This window comes from Orcinus orca, chromosome X (genome assembly GCF_937001465.1).
Source record: "Orcinus orca chromosome X, mOrcOrc1.1, whole genome shotgun sequence".
Classification (NCBI taxonomy): domain Eukaryota; kingdom Metazoa; phylum Chordata; class Mammalia; order Artiodactyla; family Delphinidae; genus Orcinus; species Orcinus orca.
In genome coordinates, this window is record NC_064580.1 from 39,105,254 (window position 1) to 39,124,163 (window position 18,910).

The 18,910-nt window shown below is 36.2% G+C and overlaps 1 long non-coding RNA gene across 1 annotated transcript in view; it reads right to left on the minus strand.

Annotated features, from left to right (window-relative positions):
- LOC117197983 (uncharacterized) overlaps window positions 1–18,910 on the minus strand; it is a 243,585-nt gene that overhangs the window by 192,673 nt on the left and 32,002 nt on the right. The window contains exons 2-3 of the long non-coding RNA XR_007474847.1: window positions 14,666–14,753; window positions 358–502 (exon numbers count right to left, since the gene is read on the minus strand). This is a non-coding gene — a long non-coding RNA (uncharacterized LOC117197983). The remainder of the gene's footprint in view (window positions 1–357; window positions 503–14,665; window positions 14,754–18,910) is intronic.

Here is an 18,910-nt window from a genome sequence, read left to right on the forward strand (position 1 = left end):
GTCAAAAAGGGAGGGGGCACCACCCCATAGTAGGTGATATCAACCTACCCATAGGCCTCTTCGCTACAATCCATCTTGGCTAAGAGATGCGCACGCACATGTGGGAGGTGCGAGATAAACCAAACACGGACTCAGAACCAGGCAAAGCAAGACGACTGGCCAAAGGAAACCAGGAAGGAATGTCCCATATAAGTGATTCAAACTACCATGAGGGCGCGATTCCCTCTGAATCCGCCGTGTGTCTATCCACACCTACCCTTTTTCCTCCTAATAAACACTTCACTTGCTTCACTACTTTCCGTCTCTATGTGGAAATTCATTTCTACACAGCTGATGGGCCAGGGCCTTGTCACTTACCACTGGTGAATGGTGGTCTAGTGGCTAGGATTCAGCACTCTCACTGCTGCTGCCCGACTTCAATCTCTGGCTGGGAACTGAAATCCTGCTTCGAGCCGCTGCAGGCTGAGGTCACCCGAGATTAAGAAGATATTCTGTCTTTTTCCTGATGGCAAGGGAAAAGAATTCAGTATTTCACCATTAAATATGATATTAGTTGTATTAATAGATTATTCATAGATGCTCTTTATCAGGTTGAAGTTTCTTTCTATTCCTAATTTTCTGAGAGTTTTATCAGGAATTGACATTAGATTTTGTTATATGCTCTTATGTGTCTATCTATATGCCTTTTACATTTTTAGCTTGTTAATATGGTGAATTCTATTGATTAATTTTCAAATATTAAACCAGCCTTGCATTCTTGGGCTATACCTAATTTGGTCATAATGTACTATAGTTTTTACATATTGTTGAATTCTGTTTGCTAAAATTTTAGTCAGAACATTTACATCTATGTTTATGGAGAGTATGGGTCTGTTGGTTTTTTGTTGATTTGTTTTTGTTTTTCCTGCAGTGTCATTGTCTGGTTTTGGTATCACAGTAATACTAGAAACATATAATGAGTTGAGAAGTATGCCCTCCTCTTAGCTGTTCTGAAAGAGTTTGTGTATGATTGGTTTAACTTCTTCATTATATATTTGATAGAATTAAGCAGGGAAACCATCTGGGCCTTAAGTTTTCTCTGTGGTAAGGCTTTGAATCATAAATTCAATTTATTTAATAGATATAGAGCAGAGCTCTTTGGGTTATATTTCTCTTCTTGAATGAGCTTTAGTAGTTTGTGTCTTTCAATGAATTTTTCCATTGCATCTAAATTGTCAAAATTATAGGCATAAAGTTGTTCACAATATTCCCTTATCATTCTTTAAAAATCTAGATTATAGAGTGATCTAACTGCTCTCATTTCTGATATTGGTAATTTGTGACTTCATATTTTCTTCCTGAACAGGCTGGCTAGAGGTTTATCAATTTTATTGATGAAATCTTTTGGCTTCATCCATTTTCTCTATTGTTTCTGTTTTCTAGTTCATTGATTTCTGCTCTAATATTTATATCTCCTTTCTTCTATTTATATTGAGTTTTTTGTTCTTCTTCTAATATTTTAAGGTGGAAACTGAAGTCACAGATTTGCAGATGTTTTGTCTTCTAATATAAGCATATAGGACGGTAAGTGTCCTCCTCAGTGCTGCTTTAGTGGCATTCAACAAATTTGTATATGTTTTGTTTTCATTCAATTTCATTCAATTCAATAAACTTTTGAATTTCTCTTTTTATATCTTTTCTGAACCATGGGTTCTTTTGAAGTGTGTTATTTCGTTTTGAAATATTTGGGGTTATTCCAGAAAGCACTCTGATATTGATTTCTAATTTAATTCCCTTGTGGTCAGAGAACATGCTTTATCCAAATTGAAACTTTTAAAATTTATTGAGACTTGTTTTATGGCCTGGAAAATTATTTATCTTGATAAATGTTCCATATGCACTTAAAAATAACATTACTTGGAAACAATTTGATCTTTTGGGTCTTGTTTTTATGATTTATAGTGCAACTCCAGAGCAGTGATCAGTCTAAGGCTAATTATTCCCCACCACTGAGTCAAGATCTTCCTGAGTACTTTACCTAAAGTTCCATGAATTATAAATTTTCCGGTCTGGCTGATGGTAGCAGGCACTATTCTTGGCCCTGTGTGAACACCATTGCACCATTGCATTAGGCATTGCTCTAATTCTTTTGGAGGGTCCTTGACCAGTCTGGGAGAGTTTCCTCACACACATGTGCTCATCAGTATTCTGCTGAATAACTGGGAGAGATCCACTGTAAATCTCTGAAGTTCTTTTTCTGCCCATTTCTCTCTTCTTTGGTATTTTGTCTTCTGAGCTTTATCTGTCTCAATGTACCTAGAGAGTTGGATTCTTCTCTGAAATCCTCTAAAATTCAGAGTCTGCCAAGCTCTATCTCAGTTTCCCTTCTCTTTACCATGGCCTGGAAACTCTCTGAAGGCTGTAAACTGAGGGAATCTTAGGGCTCACTTTGTTTCCCATCTCTCAGGGATCACTATCCTTCTTTGTCCAGTGTCTTTAAAAGCTTTGCTTCATATATATTTTATTAACTTTTGGGTTGTTTCAGGTGGTAGAATAAATATAGTCCCAGCTTGACTAAAAGCAGAAGTTCCTTCTTCTCTGGTATAAAACTTTGGTTTTAAATGAAGAGTTGAATTTTATGCATGTCCTATATCAAGAAGAAAATCTAAACAGAACTACCTGATTTAACATGCTGCTAATCACCTCTTCTATAATATCAAGAAGAATTTCTTTACGAGCACTTTCCAAGATTTGGTCATCTTCTGCAGATTCAGATTAACAGAATAAAATTACTTATTCAGATGGACCATTTGCCTGAGTTGGATGAGATCATATGTCTATATTTAGCTGAGATTTAGTGTCTGCTTGCAATCAAGGATAAATCTTCCTGAGCAGAGATACTGGCAACTGTCTGCTCTATTCAGCTCTATGGAAGGTAATAATTCCCTGTCATGGTATAATTTACATTCCATACCTTCATTAAAAAAGGATAAAGAGCTCCTTTCCCAGCCCAATTTTCTCAGAAACATCATAATCAGTTTTAGAGCCTCTCTTCCCTTCATGGAAACCCAAGAACTATAGAAAATGTTTTGCTCAAAACCAACAGCTATATCCATTGTTATGAACTGAATGTATGCATGACCCTCAAATTCTTATGTTGAAGCCCTAACCCTCCCCCCACCCAGGGTGATGATATTTAGAGGTAGGGACTTTGGTAGGCAATTTGGTTTAGATTAGGTCATGAGAGTGGGATCCTCATGATGGGATTAGTATCCTTATAAGCAGAGGAAGAGGTAGAGAGATCTCTCTCTCCATGAGCACACACTGAGGAAAGGCCATATGAGGATACAGCAAGAAGGCTGCAACACAGGAAATGGGCCTTCACCAGATACTGAATCTGCCAGCACTTTGATCTTAGATTTCCCAGACTCCAGAACTGTGAGAAATAAATGTTTGTTGTTTAAGCCACCCTGTCTATGACATTTTGTTTTAGCAGCCCAAGCAGACTAAGACATATAATATAAATGCAAGGAATTCTAATTTCAGAGCTGTCCAGAATTCTGATAGGCGAATTAAATACTCAACCTATAACTTTTTGGTCAGCAGTATTAATAGCAATATTGCAATATTGGACTAATTGGACTAATAGCAATAGTAGCAATATTGGACTAACTTACAGAGATGCTGTATGGAGTAATCTATAAAACACTTGTATAAAGCAAGGATAAACAAGACTGTTTTAAAATTGGGTTACTGATATTTTCTAAAAGATTTTACATAAAACCTCAACTCAGGACCCAGGAATTCTTACACAATTATTAGTAATATTGCATTTCTGTTTATTCCTCCACAAGAATGACAAGAATGTTCTATTTATAGAGAAGACCCTATTGCCATGTTGACTAAGTGCCAGGTAACCTATTATACTCACTTGAGTGTCCAAGTTCAATCAGAACATCACAATTCTTTACCCTCAGGAATTCTGGCCAAGTGATTGAGGTGGAAGTCCTTATACAATAGGAGCAAAAATACTTTGGTTCTACCCTATCAAAATGAGAAAAATAAGAGTATCTAGAAGGGAACATTTTATCTAGTTGGTTACGAGGGATTCATAGGCCTAGAGCTGGAAATGACAGCCCCTGGATTTTAAAACAGCTGTCTTTTTCACAGTCTGTTTTATTTTGCATTTGAGGTTTGAAATGTCCACTGGCCATGCCAAGTGGAAATTTGAGGCAATTGTCAAAATGATTCAGGGAGAAATGCATGCAACCAAAACACATCACAGAAACGCAGCCAAACCCAAACATTTCACTAAAAACAGTGAACTATGGATTTGCTTTTGCCTGAATTATTTAGATAATTTCTTCATTTTTTCTCTTTGACTTTCCAGTAAAGACATGGCAAGAGAATATTCATTTCAACAATGACTCCTGTGTCACACAGAAATATAATTAGAATTAAGTATAATTCTCCAATAAGGAAATAATTCATTTAGGAAGAAGTCTTTTTTTTTTTCAGAGAGCATCGGTCAGCTATATTTTACATCATCTTGAAATGATATTCCTGGTTAATTCAGAATTTAAATGCTAAAATTAGTTAAAGATAACCTGGCTTCACCTATTTTCACGCTGGCACAGTTTGCCTATTATTATAGTTAAAAATGACCGTCAATAATGACAACTAAGACTTGTGTCTTAGGTCTGGCTTTAGGTATATCCAAATATGTGCAATGACTGGTGGCTATCAGATATTAAATTTGCTTACATAGCCTTAAAATCATTGATTAGAAAACTGTAATATAAAGCTTAGAAGTATGAGTTTTCTTTGACTCATGAAAATGGAAACAATAGAATAAATGCAAAGAACGGAAGAAACTAAATAATAAACTTAAGAATAGAAATTAATGAAATGGAAACTAAACAGATAGTATTGCCAAAGAAAAAGCTTTTTTTGGAAAAGATTAGTGAAATAGATATACTTCTGGCTAGACTGATATGGGAAAAAGAGAAAAAAATTTATTATAAAATGGGGTCACTATGAAAGATATAAATACAAATGTAGACAGTAAAAGAAAAGCTCAAATTTCCTAAATACAAAAACAGTAACGCAAAGCAGAAAAAAATCAACAGAAAAGAGTAAAACAAAGTAAATATAACAAAATAAAAATAAAAGTTATAGTATAAATTAATAATGTTGAAAGATATCAGTCATGTCAATAAATGTGAATAAACTAAATTTACCTGTTAAAAAAAGATTTTCAAATAGGCACATAAAACAAACCTAACAATTAGGGATGGACAAAAATTTACCACACAAATGAAAAAATAAGAAAATATAATGTTACAATCTTTTTACCAAATTAGAATTCAGGCCCAAAAGCCATGAATGAAACAGCGAGAGATTCTTTATAAAGGTGAAAGTCACAATGCAAATTAAAGATATAATAGTTATGAATATCTATGTACCAAATAATATAATAATCACGTATACAGGGCAAGAACTATAAGAAATGCAAGGAGAAATAAATAGAAATGCACAATTAATAGGAGACTAACACAACACTCTCAGTACAAAACACATAAAGTGGACCATAAATAAGTAAATGTACTTTAGATATATATATCTAAAAGATCTAAACAAAAAAAGCAATAAGATATACTGCACATCATACCCTGACAATAGAAAATGTAACTTATTCTCAAGCACACTAGATCTTTTTCAAGAATTGATGGTATATTAGGACACTATTCCAAAACATCAGTTGGTTTCACAAAGTACAAGTATTAAACAAACAATACTGTACGATCACATTACAATAAAACTAGAAATTAAAATACGAGCCACAAACAGAACAAAACAAGCCTTTCATCTGGAAATTTAAAACCTTCTTATTAAATCTTGATGAAAAGTAAACACACAAAAAATTACAGAAACTTTGGAAAATAATGGTAATGAAAACACTACATAACAGAACCTATTAGGCACATTTAAAGCAGTGATCAGAAGAAACTTTATAATACTAAACATCTACATCAATAAAAATAAAATAATGAAAATACATTAATTAAAAGGTAAGAAAAGCAAAGTAAACCAAAGCAAAGTAAGGCAATATTAAAGATTAAATTAGAAATTAGTAGAGAACAGGAAAATAGTAGGTTAAATTAATAAATCAAAATCCTACATCTTTGGGGCTTCCCCAGTGGCGCAGTGGTTGAGAGTCTGCCTGCCAATGCAGGGGACACGGGTTCGAGCCCTGGTCTGGGAGGATCCCACATGCCGCGGAGCAACTAGGCCCATGAGCCACAACTACTGAGCCTGCGCGTCTGGAGCCTGTGCTCCGCAGCAAGAGAGGCCGCGATAATGAGAGGCCCGCGCACCACGATGAAGAGTGGCCCCCGCTCGCCACAACTAGAGAAAGCCCTCGCACAGAAACGAAGACCCAACACAGCAAAAATAAATAAATTAATTAATAACTCCTACCCCCAACATCTTCTTTAAAAAAAAAAATCCTACATCTTTGAGAAAATCCAAAAATTAGATAAATCACTAGCTAATTTAATCAAAAAGGGAAGAAGCAAACAGATAAGCAAATAACAAGAGGGAAATTACTGATACAGAGGAAACATATTGTAAGAATCTACTTTGTATACCTCTTTGCAAATAAATCTGAAAAAGGTAGATTAAATCATTTTTTATAAAAATACAGTTTACAAAAAAATGACCCAGTAGAAACAGAAAGCTTAAACAGACCAATTTCTATAATTGAAATAGAAAAAGTTATCAAGAAATTACTTCTCATAAAAGCACCTAGCTCAGATGATTTCACAGAGCAATTTTACTAAACTTTTAGAGACCAGATAATCCTAATGAGAAATGCATTTAAAATGAAGGAAATTTTCCAAGTTATTTTTATGAAGCAAGTTTAACACCGGTCCCATAAAAAATTATTGGACCAATATCACTTATGAATATAAACATAAAATAATACATTAGCAAACAGAAATAAAACATTAGCAAACAGAGTCCAAAGCCAAACTATATTTTTGAAAATTATATACCATGGCAAACTGTTGTTTATGCCAGGAATGCATTGTACTTTTATATGATTTATTCTGCATTCTGCAATGTGTTTAAGGACTATATCAGTAAGAGAATTAGAGAGCTCAGCTTGCTCTCAGGTGATTTGCCTGTAGTTATTCTTCTCTTAAATTTTAGTTACTGGTGCCTACTCAAATGTTTGAAATTTCCTCTAAATCTCAGTATGACCTACAATTAAAATTAAATTATTTCCTGACTGAGTTGCAAGTCTCAAAAATTTGGCAACAGTGATCTTTCTCAAAAGGCATCACTTTTAATAACTATCAGAAAATTGAGGCCATTAATTTCAAAGCAGTTTTCTAGAGACATCCGTGCCAAAGAAAGACTGGGAATAACTGAGTTGCTATGTGATTATGAGTTTTATCTTATATCATAAATATTGGACTAAAATGGAAAGCCTTAGAAAGAAAAATATACCTTTATTCATAAAGTCCTTGGACTGCTTATTTAAGGAAATCATCTAAGTCAGGATCTAAAGGAATTAATAGATTAAACTGACAATATTCTAAATAATCAGCAACCTAATTAGATAACTTACCAACTGATGATAACATTGAGTTTATTGTCCTTTCAGGGAGGTCTAATAAAAATTTGTCTATTGGTTTTTGAGAGCTGTACATATGATATGGCAAATCAGAGACAATGTGCCACAGTTTGAGGTCCCTCCTGCTGCTGTTTGTTGAGCAATAACTTAGGAAAGGGGGTTAGTGGCAGAGAAGGTGATTTTTCCTGGTGGCCTTTAATAAGATGTAAGATGTGTACACACAATTAATTACCATACCTACCACAGAGCTTACTACAAATCAAAGCATGCTTCATAGGACTTTTTCCATTTCTGCATGAGCCCATTTGGATGTTTATTGGTGACCTAATTTCTTTTCAAGGCTGTTCTTGATGTTAATATAAATTTGCTTTTATATGTATAGTACTACTGAGGACAAAGGGAAATGGAATGACCTCTGTAATTAGCCCAAAGGCCACCACCTCTGAAGAACGGTTCTGAAAACTCCACTCACATAAAGTTCGCTCTAAATATTAACTTTTGCTGCAAGTTTCTATGGCAGACTTGGAAATAAGGATAACGTGTGAACTAATCTGCATTACCCTTATTAGTGGTCCATCCAAGTTGAGTGTAAAAATAAGGCAAACTGATAAAAGGTGAAGTCACAATATTCATCTCTGTGAATAAATCATTGGTTTATAATACTTTAAAGCAAAAACAACAAATATTTTTGAGCAACCACAAAGTAAGATATGATGCCAGACAGGATGGTGGGCGGGCTTTATTTTTTGTGTTGAAAAACGTTCATTTATGTTAAATGCTTCCTGTAGTAGACACTGATGATCCTCTCAGATTCCCTCGATTCTTTTTATCATTCTGGGCAAACTTCCGCTTCGAGATCATTTTGCTTCCAATATTGGACACCTGAGACACCTTGGGGGACTGCCCTTGGGTTACTGAAATCACTTTGTTGCAAACTGCTTTATTGCCTGGAGCTTACTTCCCTACCCACCTCCCCAGGAGGGTCTTTGGCCAATAACTAGCTTTTGAAAAAGTATGAAAGCCCAGACCCCTTGTTCCTGTCTGGACAACTTCTAAGGAATAGCACACTCCTCAGAGTTCCCCTTGGCGATCAGCTTCTCTTGATGGGGCTTTGAAATCTGAAATTGTATCTTTACTTGTCCTCTTCACACTCCCTGCCCTGCTTCCCCCAGTTCTTAACTGGTTTCTTCTGGCAGCATGTCCTTAATTAATCCCTTGCACATGAATCCTCATCTCATAATCTGCTTCTGAGGGACTCAACCTAAAATATTACTTCCACCTCAAATTTAAGAACTTAAAAATGTGAAAAACCCCACTGATTTCCCAGAAACAGACAGTTAAAAATTCTTTAAAAACATTCAGAAAGCAAGCAATGACAATTTCCTTGAATAGCTAATTGTGGGAGATGGAATGAATCATTGGGCCATGATGTCCAGCAGAAAGGATTTATCTCAATATGATATCATTCTTTCTGCACATAAATATATGTGGGTGTGGGACAGTGGAAAAACACACCAGGTTTGCCAAGGGCAGAAGCGCAAGTGAGAAGGTGAATGTGTACAGAAAGAGCTTTTTAATAGCTCTTTTAAAAAATCCAACAAGAGAAAAATATGAGAAAGAAGCTGAGAAAAATGAAATCATTTTCATTCACTCCAGACTTTCCATTATCTTTGTTCTCACTCCATTTTAGGAGAGGCATCTTTTTTTATAATGTTTATATGGTATAAATCTGGAGAGTAAAAAAAGAGAAGTAAATTGGCTTTATAAAACCGTTTTTATAAAAAACTTAAAATACTGAAGAGAAGCCAAAAGAAGTAGATCCAATGATATATTTTAATTAATCTACTGAGTAGGACTTCAGCTCTAACCCCTGGAGATACAGGCAAAAAGTAGTAAAACCTAAGAGCACAGAAAAGAAACAGCCACTTAAACACAGAAGCCAAACATGGACAATCATTATTCTGAAACACAGAATGTCAGTGGGATGGACAGGGCATACTGCCCTGCTTGAATGAAAGCTTCACTAGGGCAAGAAATGGGTCTGCTTTGCTCACCACTGGAACATTGTAAACTACCTACATATGTTTGTTAGGTGGATTATTGTATTAGTTAATTACATTATTATTTTATAATTTATTATAACAATGGATTATTTGATTTATAGTTTACATTATATGTGTATTATGTTATTTATAATGTATACTATACTTTATACTATCTTTTATTTATACTATATTTATTTATAATTATTTTATTTATAACAATCTACTAATGAATCATTTTATTTATTAATTACATTATTGTTTAATAATTTATTATACTAATTTATTGATTATTTTGATTGATTTTTATTTAATTATTTTAATTAGTTGATTATTTAATTGATTAATTACATTAAAAACATAATTCTGGGTTATTTCTTTACAAAGAATAGGTACCCTATGATTTGGCACATAATGGGTACTCAAAAATATATGTGGAATAAATAAACTCTTGATATCACAACTGGGACACACGGCCTGGTTAGTATGATTTCACTCATAAGAATAATGGAAACAAATGTTTTAAATCATGACTGTCTTGAAAAATTTGAGATGTGTGAATCTGATTGGCCCAACCTAGCAAAAAAAGAAAACCTCATTTGCCCAAAACCTACAGAAAAGAAGTATCCTGTGTCCAATTTTAGGCCTGAAAAAGGCCTAATACTGACTTTCCAGCTTCCCACTTAGCCCAAATAGTTAACAGTAACAGGAGTGATTATTGTAACCTAAGTTGAATAAATACTGGAAAATCTTTAAAGATTTTTAAAAGATGGTAAGAGTCGATATAATTTCACTGGTATCTTTGAGATTAAGTATAATGGGGCTTATGAGAATAAGGCAAAGGAATAGAACAATGAATGCAAGAGAGCTTTTTTATATATGGTATCTAATCTAGTCAATACACAATATCTAATATGAAGAAGAGGCATATTGGATATTAAATAACATTAAGAAACAGCACTAAGAGTGAAGATACATTCTTAAAAATTTTAAAGGAATCCTATGCCTTCAACCAATCTATGATATATAAAGTGTATTTCTTTTATCTCCTTATGAGTCCCCATATTCTGCTATCTACTCCCTAATTTCCCCTGGCAGATTGCAGATCCAAGCTTTGGTTCATAGCTTTGATGCTTTTTACCGGCAATGTATAGTCCCAATAACAATATACATGCCATCCCAATTAGAAGAGAGCTTGACAGTCAATTTACTAACACTAACAGAATAGTAACATTTTCTTTACTTGCATAATGTGGCATAAGTATATTTAATGGAATTCAATCTCAATTCAATGGATATCTACTCAAGCTCAGTAAGAAATACTGTAGACTACTCTATTTATATATCCCCATTTTAAAATAAAGAAACTGTATTGTAATTATATTAATTAATTTACTCACACAGACTGCTTCATACCAACCCATGGAGGTAGTTCCTATCTCCATAGTATAGATGAGAAAACTGGCTCTCAAAGAGGATATGACATTTTTGTACTTTCCCAGACTTTATGGTTTCTGCTCCTGCTTGGATATCTTGGCCTATCAGATGGCATTTTTTAAAAGGCCACATACAGTAATAAGAGCTTTATAAAAATCTCTATTATTAAATTTTTCTTCTCCTTAAATAAGCAACATCGTCCCCTCTTGTTTAATGAAAACTGTTACTAGAACTAATTAACTCCTGGGCTTCCCTGGTGGTGCAGTGGTTAAGAATCCGCCTGCCAATGCAGGGGACATGGGTTCGAGCCCTGGTCCGGGAAGATCCCACATGCTGCGGAGCAACTAAGCCCATGCGCCACAACTACTGAGTCTGCGCTCTAGAGCCCGTAAGCCACAACTACTGAGCCCATGTGCCACAACTACTGAAGTCCACTCGCCTAGAGCCCGTGCTCCACAACAAGAGAAGCCACCTCAATGAGAAGCCCGCGCACCACAACGAAGAGTAGCCCCCACTCGCTGCAACTAGAGAAAGCCCGCGTGCAGCAATGAAGACCCAACACAGCCATAAATAAATAAAATAATTTTTTAAAAAAGAACTAATTAACTCCTTCTTGAAAAGTTCAGTTAAAATGCTTGCCTTCTTTTAGAGAATTACAATTCTCAATGCTGGCTTTCTCACAGCAAGAAGAAAACAGAAAGGACAAACCATGAGCAGAAAGGGAAAAAGGAAAAAGAAATAAATGCTATATCCAGGGTACACCTGGATATGAGAAACACCATTCAACCAAACTGCCTGTAGTCTCAGGTTGAGTTTTTTCTCCACGGAAGCAGAAGTCATTGATTCTCTCCAGGCTTGAGAGGTGGTGTTTGCAAGGATCAAGGAAATGAGGGACAGGGGGTTAGACACATTTCAGCATTTAGGTTATTTTATTTCTCCTCTAACTGGACAAAAACACCCTTGCTCCTAAGAAATACTTTATTATACATGACAATTGGATGAACATCGGGTTACAGACTAAAAGCAGCTGTTGTAGGTCAAACAGCAGAATATCACTGAAATCTTGAATGTACTTTCCAAAGATAATTAATAGTAACATATGTATGCCACTCTTGGCAAAACTTGAAAATCAATCACACCTAATTGAATTTTAAAAATTTATTTAGGAAAAAAATTATTCTAGCTTTTGAGGTCAGACTTCTTCAGCTCAACTTAAATTACTTCCTCTATTTCTCAGATGTATTATCTTGTGTTAGTGAGTGAGAAAGTAAGGATGTGTGTTATTGCTTTGTCACTGTTGCAAAAGAAAACATTGCTTCAAAAGACAAAGAATCAAAATGAGAAACTGGGACTTCCGTGGTGGTGCAGTGGTTAAGAATCCACCTGCCAATGCAGGGGACACGGGTTCAATCCCTGGTCCAGGAGAATCCCACATGCAACTAAGCCCATGCGCCACAACTATGGAGCCTGCGCTCTAGAGCCCACGAGCCACAATTAGTGAAGCCCGCGTGCCTAGAGCCCGTGCTCTGTAATAAGAGAAGCCACCACAACAGGAAGCGCATGCACCACACGAAGAGTAGCCCCTGCTCACCACAACTAGAGAAAGCTCACGCACAGCAACGAAGACCCAACGTAGCTGAAAATAAATAAATTTTAAAAACTGAGAACCTTCCCTTCCCCTTAAAAAAAAAAAAACTATACATCTATGAGGGTGACCATAAAACACTCAAGTAGTATAAAAAGATGATCCTTTAACAAGTAGGTATGCTGAGTCCTGACATGGCAGCCTGTAACTGAGTCCTTTTGGATTTCACAGTAGAGGAAAGAGAGGTTTAGCACGATTAGAGGAGATTTATACACGGTGTGATGTCAGGAGCATCAGAGACAATTCTGGAACTAGCAGATCAGCGAATTTCTAAGCACAACATTGCACAACAATTATGGATAAGAATGCTCCTACTACTGAACTTGATTGTGTGTAAGGACCAAGATATGCCTAAATCCAAGCATTTGGTCCACAGAACCCTAATGTCCACCTCTCACATTGCTTAAATAATAAATAAAATTTGAGGGAAAACAGGTGAGATAACCATCAAAGCCACCATCAAAAGCCACCATCAAAGCCATTGGAAAAGAGTTCCCTCCTTTGATATTTAGCTTGTTTACTTTTTCTTGCTACTCCCCATACACATAATCGAGTCTGGTAATTCACTTTTGAAAATACAGTTAATAACCCAAAGCCAGTTCACTGTGGCAGTGACAGAACACCAACAAATGACCAGAAGAGCAATTCGGTCTTGACAAAACGGGAACCAATGTCGTGATTTTTTTATGTTTAATATGACTCTTAGATCCCTTAAAAGCTACCAGTACATTAGTTTCTGTCTAAGAACATGAAAGTCCAGCATATATCATTTACCTAATGAGCCAGTGATTTTTCATATAATTTTTATGTTCTCTCTCTGTTAACTGAAAGGCATTTGGGAGAAAATTAAAGTTGATGATTTCCGTGTGTTCATTAAAAGGAAAACTAAGTTTTTTCCCTAAGATTTACTATTTTTTGTATATTCCCTTTTGCTGCTTATTTTGCATTTGCAACATAGGGGATGTGGAAGATATTTGTTGAATGATAATGCTAACCCCCAAAATGCCAATCTTTCATCTTCTAAATGATAAATTGCCCCCACTTCTTCCTCCTACTCACACTCTTTTTTCCATGAAATAATCAAAGATTTCGTTAGATGGGTCCAGAGTCCAACCATGTCTTCAAGTGCTTTTAGACACACAACCCTTGTTAATTGTCAGCAGAGATTACATTGTTAACTGTCACATGAGATTTAGGTAGCAAGGCAAACCTCTTCTTCAACATTTCCTTTGCATCTTTTGGGCGCCTGCTTTCTTCAGATGTACGGAGCCCAACATCAGTTTTTATACAACTGATTCTGTATTCCAGCATTGTCTGCATTTGGATGACAGCTGAGAGTGGCCAGAAGTATGACAAAGCACTGCCATATGGAAATATTTCTATTTATGTGCGCACCTTCTTTGAGTGGAGCTCATTAGTGTGCAGTCTGAAGGAAAAGAACTGAGCAAGACAGCCACATGACTGCTGTGAAAATTCTGTCATCCTTAACAGGCCAATTTCTGCCTCACTCTCCACACCTACTCAGGCATCTGGCAGAAGTCCAACCCTTACTAACTGAGTAGCTTGGGACAAGTTCCTTTGCTGCTCTAAGCCTTCTTTTTTCTTCTTTTAAAAACTTTTTTTTATTGGGGTATAGTTGTTTTACAATGTTGTGTTAGTTTCTACTGTACAGCGAAGTAGAGTTCCCTGTGCTGTACAGCAAGTTCTCATTAGTTATCTATTTTATACATATTAGTGTAAATATGTCAATCCCAACATCCCAATTCATCCCACCCACGCTTCCCCCCTTGGTGTCCATACGTTTGTTCTCTACATCCGTGTCTATAGTTCTGCCTTGCAGACAGGTTCATCTGTACCATTTTTCTAGATTCCACATATATGCTTTAATATACGATATTTGTTTTTCTCTTTCTGACTTACTTCACTCCATATGACAGTCTCTAGGTCTATCCATGTCTCTACAAATGACCCCATTTCATTCCGTTTTATTAAGCCTTCTTTTTCTTATCTGTAAAACAAACATAGTAACAGAGCTTGGCTGATCAAATTTATTTTTAAGAATATTTTTTGGAATTAATTCACAATGACAGGAAAGTTGTCAGAAAGTACAAAAAACTCCTGTACACCCTGTTTAAGCCACTGAATATATAGTAATTTGTTTCACAGCCATATAAAACCAATACACCAATGGACCTTTTTCTTTTTAATGTTGTATATTTCCCCATGTCATGACACTCCCACTAGACTTTATAGTAAATGTTTCTACAGAAAACCTCTTCTACTCATGATCAACTAGCCCATATTTCAGTTTATGTCTTGGTCCCAAGGAGTTCTAGACAGTGCATACATGTATTTAAGACTCTAAGAGAGAATTCAATGACATACTTCTTTCCCATCCCAATCTGAGGCCTGGCATTAATTTGTAGACAATATCTGCTCTTGTCATCTTTGCTTCCTCCTTTGGCTAGCCATCTTCTCACATATCCAGAAATTTATACCTTTGCCTCAACCATAATGCAAAATAAAACAAAAAAGAATTATATCTATAGCTGATTAATTCTGTCCCTTCTGAGTTGAATCTTGATTACTGCTCTTCCAGAGAGCAATCTTATTCAAGGCTCTTCTCTCAAAATGGATGAATAAGAGTTCAACCAAGTGAAGAAGGGGAAAGAGAATGATCTAGGAACAACTTCAGAGCATACAAAATCCCCATGGTGGGAGAGCGCATGTGAAGGAAGGCAGAAGTGGTACATGATATAGTTGGGGAGGTAAGGTGGAGTCATACAATGCAAAATCTTCATGGAGAACATTAAAAATTTAGCTTTTTAAACTAAGAACAATAAGATGCTGAAGGGTTTTAGGAGTGTGGGGGAGGTGGCATGATCAAAGTACCCTTTGAAAAAGATGAGTCTGACCAAAGTGAATGAGAGCATGGTGAATACACAGACAACAGTTATGAGGCAACGAAAGCAGCAATCTAGTGAGAGATTATGATAGCCTGGATTAGTGTGATAGCAATGAAAATGAAGACAAGATGGAGGTAACTGCAGAGAGGATCCGAAAGTTACTGCTCACCATTGTTTCTTACACATTTCATTTCTCTCATCTTGGAAAAATTTCTGATTTAATTTTAATTTGCCTGGAGAATTTCCTCAGTTTCTTTAGAAAGGATGCATAGTTAACATACTTCCTGGGCCCTTGCATGTGTAAAAATGTGTCAGTATTGCCTTCATAACACAATGAGATCATGGGCTGCCATATTTTTCTCTCCAAATTTTATAAATGAGATACCCTAACTTCTAATTTTATATATATAGCAGAAAAGAAATATTTTTCCTTTTGATTATCTTCCTTTTTGTTTTCACTTTCTTTTTCCTGTGTGAAAGTTTCCAAGACACTTTACCCTAGAATTTCACCAGATATATCTCTAGGAGTGTATCTTTTGTTTCTTTAATCCTGTCTGGTACCCAACGATCATTTTGGATCCGAAAACTTGATTACTTTTGAAGTTCAGATAAGTGTTTTCTTCTAAAATTTCTGGAATTATTGCTTCCTTTCCTTCACTTTTTACTTTCTTTCCTAGAATTCCTATTCTTAGCAAAAATCTCTTGGCTTGTTCTATAACATATTTCCTTTTTTTACTCATGATTTCTATTTCTTCATGTTTTGCTTCACTTTTTGAGATAGTTTCTATATTTGAACTTCAAATCACTTATTCAGTTTTCTACAGCGTTGATTCCATTTTTTCACTTCTTTGAAATCTTCAAATTCACAAATCATTTTCTTTCAATTTCTCACATCTTTTTGCTTTCTCATGATTTCTTTGTTGTATTTCCGTTATTTTTCATAAGAAATCTCATCACAGATTTTTTTTAAGTTTTCTTCTAATTTTGTAACTCCTCTCCTTTGAACTACTAGGTCCCCTTAACTGACCTGTGAATCACATGTCCACTCATTTCAGCAAGTGGAGAAATCTCTCTGGGAACCATTGCCAGTAGTGATGTTGGGGCCTGTCAGGCTATGGTAGCTTTGCAGAAGAATGAGGTTAGAAGTTTTTCATGTTTAACCTCTGGTGAAACAACTGGGCTGATAGGTCCTGAAGACTCTTATCCACGTGTGAGCTTTGAGTGGCTGCCATTTTTTTGCGTACTGGAACGGGAGCAGTTCATAGCAGCAGTCCCCCTCACGGGTAGCAACATCCATGGGATCAGCAGAGTGGCTCGGGGATTTGGTGGTGAGCAGGAAGAAAGGGCTGATCTCCACAGGTTTAGGGGATCCCTATACTCTGCCATCTGCCCTCTCAGAGAGCCTTGGAATCAGAGCTCGTTACTCCAGGCTACATCAGAGAAAATGGTTTCCTCCCTCCTGGTGATTGAAATCAGGCTGCAACAACAATGCCTTCACCTCCTAGCCTGGTTTCTACAAGGGCATCTGGGAAGCCTGAAGGTTCCAGATGTATAGGATCCCTTCCAGGTACCTACAATAAAACATGGTCATCTCTACACCACCTTCCCTGCTCCCACCCAAAGACACATACATACATAAGCTTTAACTTACTGCTTGATTCACTCCAGCAGGAAGTTGAGGGAAATAGGAATAAAAAACATGTGCTCAGGCTGCCATCTTCCCAGAATCCCTCCTCTTGGGTAGTGGGATTTTTTTATCTTTATTTTTTCCTTTCATGTATACTAAAACCCCCTTGAAGGCAGGGACATTAGGTAGTTTTTTTTTTTAAGACAAATTGTATAATGAGGATAGGTTAATCCAACTCCAGTTGATTTCCTTAAAAGCACTGATGGCATTCTAAACATGATTCGTAATTGGTAAGCGGGTGAGCCAAGCAAAAACACATACCTTGGAAATGACAACTAAGAAATATGGTCACATTAGCACCAGAAATTGATTTTTTTTCTCAAGCTGTTTGCCAGTTTTGCATTGATTAGTCGTTGTCCTTGAAAATCAAGATACTATTGATCTGCATCAAGTACTTAAAGGGTTCTCGAGAAATATTTGTGGATTTTGATGAATTACATATAAGACCATGGTAGACAGGTCTACGCAATTTTCATCGTTTAGATTTCTTAACTCTGTGCACCTTTCTTTCCTTATCAACTGACATCACCTAGTTAATAAAACCTTTCTGATTCCCAAATCACTTCTAAGAACGTGTGGTTTTGAATAGTTTCATGATAAACTATCTCAGGAAATGCTTGACCTGCATTAAGGTCTTGAGTGTCCTAGTTCCATAGCTGATCAATAGAAACATTCTCGAAGATGCGTTGTTGAAAGTATAAAGTACTTAAGCCCATAATTTTCTTCTGCTGTGAATGCAATTGGTTCCCATTTTAAGCAAAAGCACTTTGAGAGCATAAGAACGATGAACACTGCCTCTCTCTGGATACAGGAATAGGAACAAGGACACTCTAAACAAAGTCAGAAAGGAGTGGTAGAAATAAGAATGAAATTGGGACAAGAGGTATGTTTTCAAGATTAATTAGCTCACTACTACTATGGCTAAAAGAATACAGAATATCGCTAAATGTTAAGTAAGGAAAATTACCAAACCACCTAAAGAAGCATTCTGTGGAAGAGTCAAAGGTTTATAAAACTGAACAGAAAGACTCTATTCTCCCTTCTTCCCGTACAAATAAAATGGAGGGATTTTTCTTTTTCTTTTCTAAGTTTAAATGAGACTACAGAGGCTCAGGTGGCCCTGAGAGCCTCGGAATTGAGATTATTATGTAGAGATGACAACTAGAGAAGTCTCAACCTGAGGTTCGACTTAATTGGTTTCTGTCTACAGGACCCCATATTATTTATCCCAATATGGTTCCAAAATTCTCTGCTTCCCTGCAAAGTAGATGTTCCTGAAGGTTACCTCCTGCCTACCAGCGTGAGCCTCTATTAGTTGAAATGTTTTGTAATAGTTATTGCTTCCATTTTAGCTCAGCTGGATTCAAGATGGGAAAGGAGGCAGGTAGCTAGGGTGGATTTAGGGGGGGACACGGGGCTATATTTCACCGACATGTGCTTTAGGAAATAGTTTTGTGTGATTCCTTCTTGTCCTAATAAAAAATTCTGCCACCACACTGGGCACCAGTACTCTGCTTAGAACCTGGCAAGAGAAACCCCTGACCTGGAACTCTAGTTTTAGACAGTCCCATT